At 43.0% G+C, this 16427-nt stretch overlaps 2 protein-coding genes across 13 annotated transcripts in view; one reads left to right on the top strand and one right to left on the bottom strand.

The window, feature by feature from the left end:
• The window catches only part of lrtm2a (leucine-rich repeats and transmembrane domains 2a), a 30378-nt gene extending 28024 nt beyond the window's left edge, over nt 1-2354 (bottom strand). The window contains exon 1 of the mRNA XM_029114586.2: nt 1833-2354. The gene's annotated coding sequence lies outside the window, so the exon portion shown is untranslated. The remainder of the gene's footprint in view (nt 1-1832) is intronic.
• The window catches only part of cacna2d4a (calcium channel, voltage-dependent, alpha 2/delta subunit 4a), a 109700-nt gene that overhangs the window by 68295 nt on the left and 24978 nt on the right, over nt 1-16427 (top strand). The gene's annotated exons all lie outside the window — the stretch shown is intronic.

Below are 16427 nucleotides of genomic sequence, written 5' to 3'. Positions count from 1 at the left end.
ACTAGCTGATATAGATGTACATTTAAGGTATCGCTCCATAGTTCAACTTGTTGAGGCAACATCACAGGTTTTTGTACAACAGAAACTGCTCTTCTGTTAAGAAGCTGATTTGTAAAACTGCTAAAGCTAGATATGAAGCTAATATAAAGCTGGAAATGAAGATGATGAATGGGGCTGATATACATCTCCGGAAGAAATGATTAGACCACTGCACCTTTTTCTTTCCTTTCCAAAAAAGTTAAAAAAGGAAGGTTTTGAGTGAGGAACAGAAGTGTTCAATATCCTGTGGTCCCTTAATTTTAACCCTTCTGTTACTCTCTCAAAACCTTCCTTTTTGACCTTTTTGGAAAGGAAAGGAAAAGGTGCAGTGGTGTCTGGAGAGACTGTATATATATATATATATATATATATATATGGAGCTGGAAATGAAGCTGATATATGAAGTTCATAAAATGTATTAAGCAGATATGTGACACTGGTTAAGAAGCTGGAATATAAACCTGAACATAGCCAATGTTGTGTAATAATTGCAATGGTAGGCTCATTGCATAGCTAATATATGAATGGTGTTTTGTTAAATTCCTCAAGTGATTTTCCACATTTACTCTGTAGTTGAAAACCAATGGTATAAAAAAGGACATAACTAAATATAAGAAAATAATTTTTTTTTAAATGGGAAAAAACATTCACTTGATCGGTAGAGGCAGTAACAATAATTTATTGTTCCAAACAACTAAAATATTGTCTTTTGACTCCTTGATGTCCATCATGTTTTCTCTCATCATCGTAAGGACCTTTTGAAATGGTGTGTGTGTGTGTGTGTATGTGCGTGCGTGTGTGTGTGCGTTCGTGTGTGTGTGTGTGTGTGTGTGTGCGTGAGTTGTCGGTTCAACCAATCTGCACTTCACTAATGATTTAAATGACAACCAGCTGTTCTGGAACCAAAAACTCCAGGACTCCCTCATCAGGGAAGCCTGAATTTGTGAAGTCATCTTTCAGTAATACCCCTCTGGTCAAAACTGGCAACATACCGTCAACAAAGTTCACATCTCTAAAACCACTATCCCTTCTCCCTTTCTCTTTCTCTCCTCTCTCTCTCTCTCTTTATGTCTCTCTCTCCTTTTTTCTGTCTATCTCTCCAGCATGTGTACGTGTGTATTCCTGAAGCATCTGATTGTGCCCATATCGCTATCCATTTTTCTAATGCTGTTTTGCTATGGTGTCAACATTGCCTGAAAACACTAGGTTAGTGCTGATACACACACACACATACACCCATGCTATTATGTATGTATACACACACACACACACACACACACTAAGGCACACACCCGAACAAAGACATTAAACATTTAGACCTGTGGAGTAATTGACTTGGAGACCATTGTAATCCACCACACACGCACACATACTCAGACACACACACACACACGCACACACACACACAAAAGGATTGACAACATTGTCTTTAGTGTCAATCTGGAAAGAACTTGATGCTGTCAATGTTTCAAGTGACTGTAAAACATATCTTATGCTTAGGCAATATGTTCTTCTTTTCATAATCTTCAAATATGTGTTATCGTTTAATTATTATTTTTTTGACTGTATCTGGTCATTTAAATATGTCATTTATATATTTGCTGGGTATGTGCAGGCATGTGTGAGAATGCTGTGTGTGTGTGTGTGTCTCTCTCTGTGTGTGTTATTGTGTGAAAAAATGTGTCTGTGTTTATTGTGTGTACATGAATTCTGTATTTAATATACTGTAATTGATGACAGTAAAAATCATCGAGCGAACATTAACATTGCAGGTAGATTACAAAAACACTCACCTTTCAAAACACCAGAAAACCACCAAGCACCCAGAGCAAAACCACCAACGACCCAGAACAAAACCCAACAGACAAAAAATTCACAGCAAAATACAAAGGAAGCGACCAAAAATAACTGTTGGTATAAATCCTCACAGCGATCTCTTGCCGGCAGCAACAACCGAAAAAAGAAAAAAGATTGTGGGGGGGGAGGGAGAAAACGGACGGGTGGATGTTGGAGAATGGATGAACAAAAAAGAGGATGGAGGATTAAGTCATTTGGAGGAAGAGAAGTTTAATCCTTAGAGAGGTTGGTTGGTTGCCATGACGAGGTCTGCCTCTCCCAGTATGAATATATCCCAGTCCAGTAAAGGTCTCTCTCTCTGTCTGTTGCTCTCCTGTCGTCACGCGCCCAACTCCCTCACTAGCCGTTATGTGTCGCTATGCTTCTGAGTCGTCTTCCCCAACACGCGCCAGTGCCCAGAGAGCGTGTGTGTGTGTATGTGTGTGAAAGACAGAGAGCGTGTGTTTGAGAGGGAGAAAGAGATTGTGCACGTGTCTGTGTGTGTGTGCATGTGTGTATGTGAGAGAGAAATGAAGAGAGAGATGGAGAGAGACGGATCGTGTGTGTGTGTGTGTGAGAGAGATAGTGCGAGAGACAAATCGTGTGTGTGTGTGTGTGTGTGTGTGAGCACTCCTGAGGGTAGCCTTTCTGGTGTGCTGTGTTTGTGTTCCTCCCCCTTTGTACGCATTTGTGTGCAGTTCTGTGTGTGCGTCAGGAGCGTGTGTGTGTCTGTGTGTGTGTGTGTGTCTGTGTGTGTGTGTGTGTGTGTGAGTTTCAGATTTACAAAGAAGGTAACATTACAGCTGGGCTTGTCTGAGCTAGGTCTAGTCCCACACTGTGAAAGAGACAGAACGAACTGTGTGGAGAGAGCAGACAGAGGAGAGGCGGAAGTGGAGGGGATACAGGGGTGAGGAGGGAGAGTGGGGGAGAGAAAGGTATGGGAGGAAGAAGGGGTGGGATTAGAGGAAGGGAGAGAGATGGAGTAGAGAGCAAGGGAAAGAAAGGAGGGAGGTGGGGAGGGAGGGAGGGTGGAGGTGGAAGAAGGGGGAGGTAAGGAAAAGGAGAGGTGTAGAAGGAGAGGTGTAGAAGGAGAGAAGGTGGAACAGGAGAGGTGCAGAAGGAGAGGTGTAGGAGGAGGAGGGGGGGGCAGGAGAGGTGTAGAAGGAGAGAAGGGGGAACAGGAGAGGTGTAGAAGGAGAGGTGTAGGAGGAGGAGAGGGGGGGAGCAGGAGAGGTGTAGAAGGAGAGGTGTAGAAGGAGAGGTGTAGAAGGAGAGGTGTAGAAGGAGAGAAGGGGGAACAGGAGAGGTGCAGAAGGAGAGGTGTAGGAGGAGGAGAGGGGGGGAGCAGGAGAGGTGTAGAAGGAGAGGGGGGGATCAGCTGGTCTCATAGAAGATGAGAATCTCCCTCCTCCCTTTTATCTTTTTTCATTGTCTTTTTTCCCTCCTCCCTTTTGATCCATTTATCTGCTGTGTTTCACAAGGTGGTGGGCTGGCTGTGTGTATGTGTGTGTGTGTGTGTGTGTTTGTACGTTTGTGCATGTTTACTACTATACTTGTGAGGACATCTAGTCTACACAACTAGGAACCCCTGGTATATCATGACATCTAGTCTACACAACTAGGAACCCCTGGTATATCATGACATCTAGTCTACACAACTAGGAACCCCTGGTATATCATGACATCTAGTCTACACAACTAGGAACCCCTGGTATATCATGACATCTGGTCTACACAACTAGGAACCCCTGGTATATCATGACATCTAGTCTACACAACTAGGAACCCCTGGTATATCATGACATCTAGTCTACACAACTAGTAACTCCTGGTATATCATGACATCTGGTCTACAGGACTAGTAACTCCTGGTAGATCATGACATCTGGTCTACAGGACTAGTAACTCCTGGTAGATCATTGCCAATCCTCACTTAAAATAAAAGTAGTTTAATATTCTAATGTCGGGTTAGGGTGACGTTTTGACATTAGGGGTTAGGTTTAGGGGTTATTGTCAGGTGAGGTTTAGGCATAAAAGATACGTTATTTAGATTAATATTAAAGTCAGGCTTTAGGTTAGTACAAGTCTTACTTTCAGGGTAAGTACACTACCGGTCAAATGTTTGGGGTTACTTAGAAATGTCCTTGTTCTCCATGAAATATACATGAAATGAGTTTGAACAGGAAATATAGTAAAATTATTAGGAAATGTAGGCATTGACAAGGTTAGAAATAATGAGTTTTAATTTAAATAATAATTGTGACCTACAAACTTTGCTTTTGTATAAGAATGCTCCATTTGCAGTAATTACAGCCTTGCAGACCTTTGGTGTTCTAGTAGACAATTTGTTGAGGTAATCTGAAGAGATTTCACCCCATGCTTCCTGAAGCTCCTCCCACCAGTTGGATGGGCTTGATGGGCACTTCTTACGTAGCATACGGTCAAGCTGCTCCCACAACAGCTCAACAGGGTTCAGATTCTGTGACTGTTCTGGTCATTATAGACAGAGTACCAGCTGACTGCTTCTTCCCTAAATAGTTCTTGCATAGTTTGGAGCTGTGCTCTAGGAACAGTTGTATGAGGAAATTGGCTCCAATCAAGTGCTGTCCACAGGGTATGGCATGGTGTTGCAAAATGAAGGGTCCTTCCTTCTTCAAGATCCCCTTTGGGCTGAGGTCTGGTGTTAGAGAGGCCTTGTCACATCATCTCTCAGTTACGTCTTTGTGCCGATGCAACGCTTCAATACAAGAGTACACTTATGATGTCGGTCCTGAAACTCACACAGAGAGAAATGGAGGGGGCATGAAAGGGAGAGTTCCGGGGCTGTTTTGGTTGTCTTTCCTGGATGAATGCATCAGTCCCTGGAAGACAAAGAGAGACAGAGAGAGAGAGAGATGAAAGAGAGTTAAGAGCATTTACTAAATGTTTAAAATGTGTGCTGCCTGTTTGGTACAGTATGTCCAAGGAGGTGTAATATGGAGGTCCAAGGAGGTGTAATATGGAGGTCTAAGGAGGTGTAATATGGAGGTCCAAGGAGGTGTAATGTGAAGGTCCAAGGAGATGTAATGTGGAGGTCCAAGGAGGTGTAATGTGAAGGTCCAAGGAGGTGTAATATGGATGTCTAAGGAGGTGTAATGTGGAGGTCCAACAAGGTGTAATGTGGAGGTCCAACAAGGTGTAATGTGGAGGTCCAAGGAGGTGTAATATGGAGGTCTAAGGAGGTGTAATATGGAGGTCCAAGGAGGTGTAATGTGGAGGTCCAAGTAGGTTTAATGTGGTGGTCTAGGAGGTATAATGTGGAGGTCTAGGAGGTGTAATGTGGGGCTCTAGGATGTGTAATGTGGGGGTCTAGGATGTGTAATGTGGGGGTCTAGGATGTGTAATGGGGGGGTCTAGGAGGTGCAACGTGGAGGTCTGAAATTTATTTACTCCATTCCAGTGCTGTTTTTGCACTGTTTATTCACTGTATATTCACTGTATGTAGTTCACTACGTTCTCCCATGAGACACCGACTAGCTATCTGATCTGGCTTCCTAGGGAGGAGCCAGCCTTTCTTGGCGACGGTGTCCTACTGCAGAAGCCATTTATGTGCATTCGTCCTGCTCTCCTAACCAAGAGGGAGAAAAAGAGACTGAGAGGAGCAATGAAAATATTGAGTAGAGTGACTGAAATCTACAGCATGAAATAAGTGCTTAAAAGTAACAGATTGCATGTAAATGCAAGTGTGTGTCTGAGTGTGTTTCCTGTGTGTGTGTGTGTGTGTGTGTGTGTGTGCGTGTGTGTGTAGGAGTGGATTTGTGTTTTTTTTTGCCCACCTGATCGTTGAGAAGACGAAGCATTGATCCTTCGCATTAAACATCCACACTACAACGACATGAAGACCGTTTGCTGCTTGGTTCCAGTTCTTCACCTCATGCGTGTGGGACTGCGTGTGGGACTGCGTGTGTGACTGCGTGTGGGACTGCGTGTGTGACTGCGTGTGGGACTGCGTGTGTGACTGCGTGTGGGACTGCGTGTGGGACTGCGTGTGTGACTGCGTGTGGGACTGCGTGTGTGACTGCGTGTGGGACTGCGTGTGTGACTGCGTGTGGGACTGCGTGTGGGACTGCGTGTGGGACTGCGTGTGGGACTGTGTGTGTGACTGCGTGTGGGACTGCGTGTGTGCGGGCGTGTGTGAGTTACCGGACACTGCGATAGAGTATCGATCGACTGCCCTGACCGCTAACACCGACAGGCTTTGAAGAGTGGCGGACAGCACCTCAGCGCTGGGGAATGACCGCACGCCTCAGAGGTGTGACAGGGAACGAGGCAGAGCCTCTTGTTGTGTGTGTGTGTGTGTGTACGTGTTCTTTCATTGACACTATGATGTGTTATTGCCACAGTACAGAATGTCTGCGTACACACACCTCCAGTATGTGTCAGACCACGACTGCATTAGTGGGTGTGTGTGTGTCTTGCTCAGTTCTCCTTGTAGAGTTATCTCTCTCCTCTCTCGCTCTCTCCCTCTCTCTCCTCTCTCTCTCTCTCCCTCTCTACCTCTCTTTCTCTGCACCTCTCGCTCTACCTATCTTTCTCTCTACCTTTTTCTTTCTACATCTCTCTCTCTTGCTCCCTCTTTCTCCTGAGCTTCTTCCTCTCTGCCTCTTTTCTCCTCCCCCTCACCTCTAAGTCTTTTGTCTTTCGGTGCCTCACTGTCCTTCTCCCTCTTTGCTCTCCACTTCTATCAGATTCTGTCCCTTTCACCCTCCACCCATCACTCTGTCCTTGTCTCTTCATATCTCTCTCTCCCGTGGGCAGGTAATATGAAGCCTAGTCATTTGAACCCCTACTAACCAACACTGCAGTATTCTTCACAGTGCGTTCCAAATGGCACCCTATTTCCTTTATAGTGCACATTTTCATGGTAACCAATGTTGATTTATTGGTTTAACTGAGTGAATTCGGACTACTGAGCAAATTTATCACCTTGGAGTCTTAACAGATGGGGATAACACACTGCTGTTTCTGTGTTAAGACACTACCATGAAATACTTACGAAAGTTATATTGAAGTGAAACAAGACAGTGGTGAATGTGTAAAATATTTATGTGCATTTAAATTGAAACCTTAAGTGGGTAGGGGGAGACTGAAAGCAGGACAGACAGCAAGGTATTACATCCACTTCATGATCCGATGTTTCAGTTAAATTCATGATCCGATGTTTCAGTTCACTTCTTGTTCTGATGTTTCAGTTCACTTCATGATCCGATGTTTCAGTTCACTTCATGATTGGTTTGTTCAGATTGATTTAGAATCCGTTGTTTAAATCCACTTCAACATCCCTTTAATTCACTCCACAACCTGTTGGTGAAATTCAGAATCTGATCTTACGTGTGTTCCTGTTTTACTATCTGGGTGACAGTATAACAAAGAAAATCACGTGAAGTTTGAGTTAGGCTAGGGTTAGATTAAGGTTAAAGTTAAGGGTTCAGTAAAATATTAATTTATGAAGTTATAAAATTTCCAGGCCCTACCTTGATAGTAAATCCCACCTTTGTGTGGGTGCGTGTGTGTGCGTAAACCAATATGGTTGGGGTTATAGTTAAGATTAGGTATTAATTACTGCTAATTACGTTAAGGGTTGAAGCGGTAATCCATCCTCCTGAAACACAGATCATGAAACAACTGTCAGTTTGATGAAGGCCTATCATTTTCTGTGGTTTAAATTTAAAAAAACCACAATGATTTCATTTTTGAGATGTTTGTTAAGGATGGTATCTAGGCTGGTAGAAATAGGGCTGGGCCAAGTACCGGCAGGTTGCCGGTTTGACTCCCTGAAATTACAAGTTTGAAAATGTTGATATTGTCCTTTCATAGTTTAACTATCGTCATGCTATCGTCATCTCGTCCCGTGTCTCGTCCTGTGTCTTGTCACGTGTCTCGTTAAGTGTCTTGTCCCGTGTCTCGTCCCATGTCTCGTCCCGTGTCTCATCCTCTGTCTCGTCAAGTGTCTCGTCCCTTGTCTCATCCCGTGTCTCGTCAAGTGTCTCCTCCTGTGTCTCATCAAGTGTCTTGTCCCGTGTCTCGTCCCATGTCTCGTCCCGTGTTTCATCCTCTGTCTCGTCAAGTGTCTTGTCTCTTGTCTCGTCCCGTGTCTCGTCCTGTGTCTCGTCCCGTGTCTCGTCCCGTGTCTCGTCCCGTGTCTCATCTTGTGTCTCGTCCCGTGTCTCATCCTGTGTCTCATCCCGTGTCTCATCGCTTGCAGACTCCCGGGACCCTTGCATGTTGCCATGACAACCAATTTCACACAGCTTTAAACTAGAAACAAAATCTTGACCAAGTTGAACATGGTAAGATTGGAACTTCCATGCAGATGTTGCAGTTTGTCTTAAGGGATTTTTTACAATTAACATACAATTTAACTAATTAACGTATGCGGATATATACTTGCGTGATTGTGTATAGACATGTTTTACATTCAAGACATAATACTGTGTGGACCACACCTTGAGAGTTTGGATTAAATGTAGGTTTGGTTGGATTACTACTTGAGGGTTAGGATTAAGTTGAGTTTTGGGTGGATTACCCTGAGAAGTTTGGGATTCATTTCAGGTTTGGTTGGATTACTACCTCAAGGGGTGTGATTAAGGTTACATAACTTCCAAAGAGCTAAGGTTTTGCGAAAGGCAAATAAAATGAGCTAGTTTTGAGACTGTGGCTTCAGTGACGCTAACCCTAACCCATTCCCCATCCAGGCCCAGCGTGACGAGTGTCCGATGACTGATGTCTCTGCTCCTTCTTCTGCACTGACCAAGACAGTTTTTTTTCAATTTGCCCAGCGGGACAAACCTCTAGTGTTTATTTGAAGCCTCTGGAACAGACATCTCTTGTTATCTGGTTCAGCAGTGGGAGAGAGAGAGTGGAAGAGAGAGAGAGAGGGAGAGAGAGAGAGAGGGAGAGGGAGAGAGAGAGAGGGAGAGAGAGGGAGAGAGAGAGACGATGTGTCACATTAGAAAAAAGTAATTACATTGAATGCCCACACACACTGACACACACACTCACACAGGCACAAACACACGTACACACATGCACACGCTTGCATTGCCTCAGCTGGAGGAAAACACACAGTGATGTAATGTCTGTCATATCCAAGGATACTCCCTAATTGGGTCGATGTATTTACACAAACAGCCTGTATTTCTGAATCATTTAATGACTCTTTATCGTGATTTGACACTTCGACCATTTATTTCCTGTCTCTTTCAGATCAGTGTTCAACCCTTTCAGAGGTTGGTTAGTTAATTGGCCCATTATGTTTATATTTATTTCTGTCTCCTCTACTGTCCCCTCTTCCTGTAATCTCCTGTCCTCTCCTCCTGTCATCTCCTGTCCTCTCCTTCTGCCCTCTCCTGTCATCTCCTGCCCTCTCCTCCTGTCATCTCCTGTCCTCTCCTCCTGTCCTCTCCTCCTGTCCTCTCCTCCTGTCATCTTCTGTCCTCTCCTTCTGCCCTCTCCTGTCATCTCCTGCCCTCTCCTCCTGTCATCTCTTGTCCTCTCCTTCTGCCCTCTCCTGTCATCTCCTGCCCTCTCCTCCTGTCATCTCCTGCCCTCTCCTCCTGCCCTCTCCTCCTGTCATCTCCTGTCCTGTCCTCCTGCCCTCTCCTCCTGTCATCTCCTGTCCTCTCCTCTCATCCTCTCCTCTACTGTACTCTCCTCCTCTCCTCTCCTCCTGTCTTCTCCTGTCCTGTCCTCCTGTCCTGTTCTCCTGTCCTCTCTTCCTGTCCTCTCCTCCCCTCATGTCCTCTCCTGTCCTCTCCTCCCTTTCTCTCCTCCTGTCCTGTCTTCTTCTATCTTCTCCTCTCCTCCTTTCTTCTTCTCCTGTCCTCTCTTGTTTGCACTATCAAAGCAGTGTCCCTTAACACATTCCCATAATTTTTAGTGGTCACAGCATAAATCTTTCAGAACAAGGTTTTTCAGTAAATTGACCAAATTGATTAGTCCCTTCCAACATTACAGCCAGATGTTATAGGGCTTTCCTAGATTAAAGAAATAGAAATGGAGGGAGAGGGAGATGGAGGAGAGAGTGAGAAACAGCGATGGAGGGAGAGAGAGATGGAGGAGAGAGTGAGAAACAGCGATGGAGGGAGAGAGAGAGGGAGAATAAAATAGAAAAGGAGCAAGTTGAGGGATGGGATGAGAGAATATCCTACTTTCCTTCAGCCTTAAATGAACCTTCAGTAACTTGCCGCCAAAAGCCATATACAGGATATATTGAGAACATACAAGGTATATATCTGGAACATATGAAGAATATATCTAGAATATATAAAGAATATATCTAGAAAATATACAGGATATATCTAGAACATATGTAGAATATATCTAGAAAACATACAGGATATATCTAGAACATATACGGGATATATCTAGAACATACATGGGTTATATCTAGAACACATACAGGATATATCTAGAACAAATTCAGGATATATCTAGAACATACACGGGATGTATCTAGAACATTTACGGGTTATATACAGGACAATTATGGGTTATATACAGGACATTTACGAGTTATATACAGGACATGTATGGTTTATATCTAGAGCATTGACGGGTTATGTACAGGACAATTATGGATTCTATACAGGACATTTACGGGTTATATACAGGACAATTACGGGTTATATCTAGAACATTTACGGGTTATATACAGGACAATTATGGGTTATATACAGGACATTTACAAGTTATATACAGGACATGTATGGTTTATATCTAGAGCATTGACGGGTTATGTACAGGACAATTATGGATTCTATACAGGACATTTACGGGTTATATACAGGACAATTACGGGTTATATCTAGAACATTTACGGGTTATATACAGGACATTTACAGGTTATATCTTGAACATTTACAGGTTATATACAGGACAATTATGGGTTATATACAGGACATTTACGGGTTATATACAGGACATTTACGGGTTATATCTAGAACATTTACAGGTTATATACAGGACATTTACAGGTTATATCTAGAACATTTACGGGTTATATCTAGAACATTTACGGGTTATATACAGGACAATTATGGGTTATATACAGGACATTTACGGGTTATATCTAGAACATTTATGGGTTATATCTAGAACATTTACGGGTTATGTACAGGACAATTATGGGTTATATACAGGACAATTATGGGTTATATACAGGACATTTACGGGTTATATACAGGACATGTATGGTTTATATCTAGAACATTTACGGGTTATATACAGGACATTTACGGGTTATATCTAGAACACAGGACAATTACGGGTTATATCTAGAACATTTACGGGTTATATACAGGACATTGACAGAACATGATCAGATTACAGAAACAACACATTTTAGAATAAACACAGAAACACAGACATTATACTGCTATCATTTAAAGAATACGTGACAGGATTACTCCAGTTCCATTTCCTCACACACTCACACACACTCACACACTGGACAGGGAGAATAAGGCACTCTCCTTCGACACTCCTCAGAGGTGTCACCAGGGGCTGTCTGACATCACGTTACCTAAGCAACAGGCAGGGAGAGGGGAGGGCTGCGATTGGCTGTGGAGAGTGACTCACTCTGCCCTGTAAACTGTCTCTCTTCTTTTCTCTCTTCCTCTGTTTTCTCTGTCTTCTCTTTCCCTCTCTGTCTCTCTCACACCCTCCCTTCTCTCTCACTCTTCATCTCTCTTTATCTCTAAACCAGCTCACCCGGCTGCCTCCATATTCACTATTATTAGGCAGGCTTTAATGTGGAGATTTGTCTCCATTGCTGTCCCTCCCTGTGTCTCACCCTTCTCCCCATCCCCTCACTAAATCATTACTACCTGAACAAATAGCCAAAGGCACATTTGTCAGTGCTTGTGTCAGTGTTTTGGCATGTCACCAAACCAACAGACAAAGCCTGTCAGTTAATATTCAGGAGGATTGAGTAGTGATCACTGTGTGATGGCGATTCGATAGTGATGCTTGAATAGTGATGTTTTATTTGTGATTATTTGATGGTGATGGTCATATAGTGGTTATTTGACTTGCTTGTGATAGTTTGATAGTAGTGATTGGATTGTGATGATGAGAGTCGTGCGATGCTTAGATTGACATGGTTGGATAGTAAATTATCGAATGGTGCTGGTTGGATGGTGATGATTCAATAGCAAATTTTGAATGGTATGTTTTGAATGGTATGTTTTGAATGGTATGTTTTGAACAGGTATGTTTAGGCCTTGGGTTGTTTAGCCTTTGGGCATCACACAGAAGCTGCATTTGTAGTGGGTGTGTGTGTGCGTGCATGTGTGTGTGCGTGTCGTGGGTCTATCATGGGCTGTCGTGGGTCTATCATGGGCTGTCGTGGGGGTGTCGGGGGTCTATCATGGGCTGACTTGGTGCCCTACATAGGGACTAGCGTGTCATTTGGGACACATACAAAGTTTCTGAGCCCAAGTTTCTGAGCCCAAGTTTCTGAGCCCAAGTTTCTGAGCCCAAGTAGGATAAAGGGTCTTTTATCTTTGTCGACCTCGTGGTTTTACAGGGCTTGCTAATGCTATTAGAAAGCATCACGGTATTTTAGACGTCTCCGAATCTATGTTGCTCTTTGTTGCTTTGCTTAACATTGTTTATTAGTGTATATTAGCCTAATTTCGCCTTGCATGCTTTGTCAGTTTCAGCAATGTTTTCGCTGTTTGACTGAAATGTTGTTAATGTTATTTGATGAAGGCCTTCTCCACTGTGACATCACCCGTTATCCAGAGTGTTATCTAGCAGTAATTGGTTTATTTGGTCACTGATTGCGTTCTCGTATTCTTCTGTGTTGTTTTGGGCCCCATCAGTATGAACTGTTGATGTTGTACAGTTCAGTGGGCTGTGAAGAATATTTTTCTACCTCTGTCTTCTTAGGGAAAAGGTAATTTAGCTGTGATCAGACAGAGCTGTTAGTCTCTCTCTCTCTCTCTCTCTCTCCCTCCATCTCTCCATCTCTCTCTGTCTACCTTTCTCTTCATCTCTACCTCTTTATTTCTGTCCGTATTCAGCTCTTCATCTTTATTTTTCCCCTCCCTGTCTCCCCATGTCTCTCTCTCCCTCCCTCCCTTTTGTTCCCTCCCTTTTCTCTCCCAGTCTCCCTCTGTCTCGTACCGCGTTTCTCTGTTCGTCTTTGTGGACGCATGATCGTGTTGGTCAGTTGGGTTGGGTCCTGCTCAACACACACCAGCTGCTGCCTCGCCTGTAATTTGGTTGGCTGTGATAAAGGTGTGTGTCACTTCCTATCTGACCTCGTTAGATCTCCATCATTACAAAGCCCCCCCCCCCTCGCCCCCAATCCCAGGTAGATCAAACCACCTCACAGCCTAGCAACATACACAGGATTTTGAAATTATAAAAAGAAGGGAAATACCTGTCTGTCGTATTGTAATTTGGATAATTTAGTCAAGGGGACTAAAAAATCTTTTTTTCCAAGTCATCTGATAAAATAAAGTCAAATCATCTGGAATGGAGAATGCTTTTTAATAAAAAAAAGCATGAATCTGGAAGATTAAAACACTGAAATATGAAAGCTTTGACCCTATCACTGAAAGCCTCACTAATACCGAAATGCTTTTTCAATCTAAACTGGTTTTCCAGCAAGCAACTAAGAGATGAAATATGATTGCAGATTGAAAACTAGCATTTTCATTGGATGGAAATGGATCTCAAGTTGGAAGTATCTTCCTACCAAAATTACACAGTGCCGAGTAGGTTAGAATTAAAATATTATCCCCCAGAAGGGGCTGAACAGGTACTTCAACATATGTCATGGAAAATACTTCAATGTATTGATCAAAGACAGATCTTCTCGGATGAATGAGGTGACGCAGGCATTGTGTTTCTGAATATCATTGTAAATTGGGATTGGAACATTATGCCTCACATGGAATTAAATGGTGTGTATGGAAATGTATAGGCTCTACAAATACATGAAAAACCTATTGTTGCCCTATCGGGGGGCTGGAAGAGAAGGTTAATCATAATGTTCTTCGTCCATCTTACTATAATCAAAAACAGACACGGCACAGAACTAATATAAACGTTGGTTTAAAAGCCAGACGTTTTGTTTAAATGCCAAAAGGTTGGACAGCAATTCTTTATGAAATTCCAAAGTTCTGGAACTGATCTATCATACAAAGAATACCACTATGATATGTGATCTGAAAGACAGTGGAGATATTTGTCTTATTTTGACTCATTTTGACTCATTTTGACTTTGAAACGGTTACTTTGCGGTTGACATTCCAAGCTTTTATTTCAGGGTACACGTTTACATGTTGGTTTGACCATTCAGAAACACTTTTTGAACATCTGTCCGTGTATCTCAGAGCATCAAGGTATTAGTGCAATTGGTTTGTCTTCTTTTAAGCAGGTGTGTTCCGTCACATCATTTGCACAGACATGAGACAGCTGTCAATGTCTTGTCTGGAACCGGGGTTTTGCGTTTGCCTTTGGACTCTGGTATTGGTGTCTGTCAACATGAGGACCAAGACAACATAAGGTTGAAAATCAGAACACTATCAGAAACATAGCCAAAAAAAGACACAGCCATTGGTTGTTTGTCAGCAACATCCCAGGGAAGGACAGCCATTGGTTGTTTGTCAGTGACATCTCAGGGAAAGACAGCAATTGGTTGTTTGTCAATTAGATCTCAGGGAAGGACAGCCAGTGATTGTTTGTCAGAAACATCTTAGGTAAGGTTGGCCATTAGTTGTTCCAACTTGATCTGACTGCCTAGTTACATTCAGTTACCATGTGAACCTTTAACACATTTTTATTCTTTACCAAACCCATTAAAATGACTTTAAAACAAGGAGCATTCAGAAAAATAATAATAATGTCCCCACATGGACTGAGATCCTAAAGCGTTCGCGTTAAATTCTGACGACTTCATGACATTACTAACTCAACAAAGGCACTTTCACCTGCCTAGTCCACAGCTACTCGGTGGGACACATGGGGTCTGACTACCAAGCAGAACAGCTATGAGCCAATTTAAGGGGAAGAAATATAGTCAAGTTCTACAGCTCTGGTACCCGATAAATTCCCTATGACTCATGTAATTGAATATGGGAACTCTCTTGTTATATTTTTGTAACATTCTCCAGGATAGTGTCCTAAATGGCATACTTTTCTCATACACAGTGCCCTACTTTTGGATGTTCACCTGGACAAAAAATTGCACTAAACTGTAAAAAGTTTGTCATTTGGGATGTATCCCAGGATTGTTAATTGCCTTTGCAGTCATTTCCATATTCTCAGAAAATCCATAAAAAGGGATTCATGGGCCACACACTATCTTCATTTGAACCTGTTTTTCTAAAGGAGCGTGTCTGTGTGTCTGTGCGTCTATGCATTTTTGATTGAGACCAACTATGAATGAAATTGTTAAAAGCAGTCGATTGTGTTTTACTTTATATTCTGTCTCTGTCGACTCTTGCTGTGCGTTTGGTCCGCACTGGCTGCTCCACCTCTTCCTGTATTTATTAAGCTCCTGAACGCTGCTCGGCTGGTAAAGCCTGCCAAAGGTGTTGAGGCCTTTTTACGCAAGGTCAACATTAGCAAAATCAGCTTGTGCCACGTGACGCAAAGCCTCGGTCACGCCCAAATAGTAATTGTTTCACCATTCCCTTTTAGACGTCATACCATGCGTCTGGTACGATGTTACTTCGGCGGGCCAGTTGGCGGCGTAATGGGAGGAGCTGCGAGAATGTAACGCCGGGTCAGAGGTCATGACCGCTGGTCATCTTCTTCCCTCAGTAGGGGAACATACTGCCAGAATAGTCGTATTTTGGGAAACGATTTCACACCAACGAACAGGCTTTCAAACCTGCGTGCATATTTGACAGACCGTAAATGCAGTAATGTGTGTCCGTGTTTTGTGTGTGTGTGTGTGTGTTTGTGTTTTTGTGTATGTGTGTGTGTGTGTGTGTAAGAAATAGTGCTGCCTGCTGACATTGTGCTGGCATGACATCGACTACATAGAGGACATGTGAATTTCTTTCTTTTGATTTCACAATTGATTCATTAAAAACAGTCACCAGTGGATGGCCGAAGTATGCAAGATTTTATCTCAGGTTATTTCTCAGCCTGTCATCTTGAATCCCCCCCCCCCCCACTTCCCTTTCTCTGTCCACCTTTCCTTCTCTTCATCACACAACCTGACGTTTGCATCGCTGTCCGTGGAAAAACATTGAGGGGGGGGGGGTATTTCATTCCCGTCTTTTTCTTAACAAAATCGCTTCTTCCTCATTATTTAATCTTTCACTGATGATGACATTTTCAAATAATAATCTGACATGATTAATTCTATGAATTAGCGTTCTAGCACAGAGGTTAGTTAAGTGCCTTTGGTCTCCCCCTTTTCTTTATTTCTCTCCATTTCTCTCTTCCTCTTTCTGTCTTCTCTCTTTATATTTTTCTGTGGCAGAGAGTAAAAGCCTTTCTGCTATATAATTCAGGAAGGTCTTTCTGCTCAAAAGCCCCATTTATTA

Source organism: Esox lucius, chromosome 18 (genome assembly GCF_011004845.1).
Source record: "Esox lucius isolate fEsoLuc1 chromosome 18, fEsoLuc1.pri, whole genome shotgun sequence".
NCBI classification, from domain to species: domain Eukaryota; kingdom Metazoa; phylum Chordata; class Actinopteri; order Esociformes; family Esocidae; genus Esox; species Esox lucius.
Note: the sequence above shows the minus strand (reverse complement) of the source record. Positions and strands in the feature narration are given on the sequence as shown.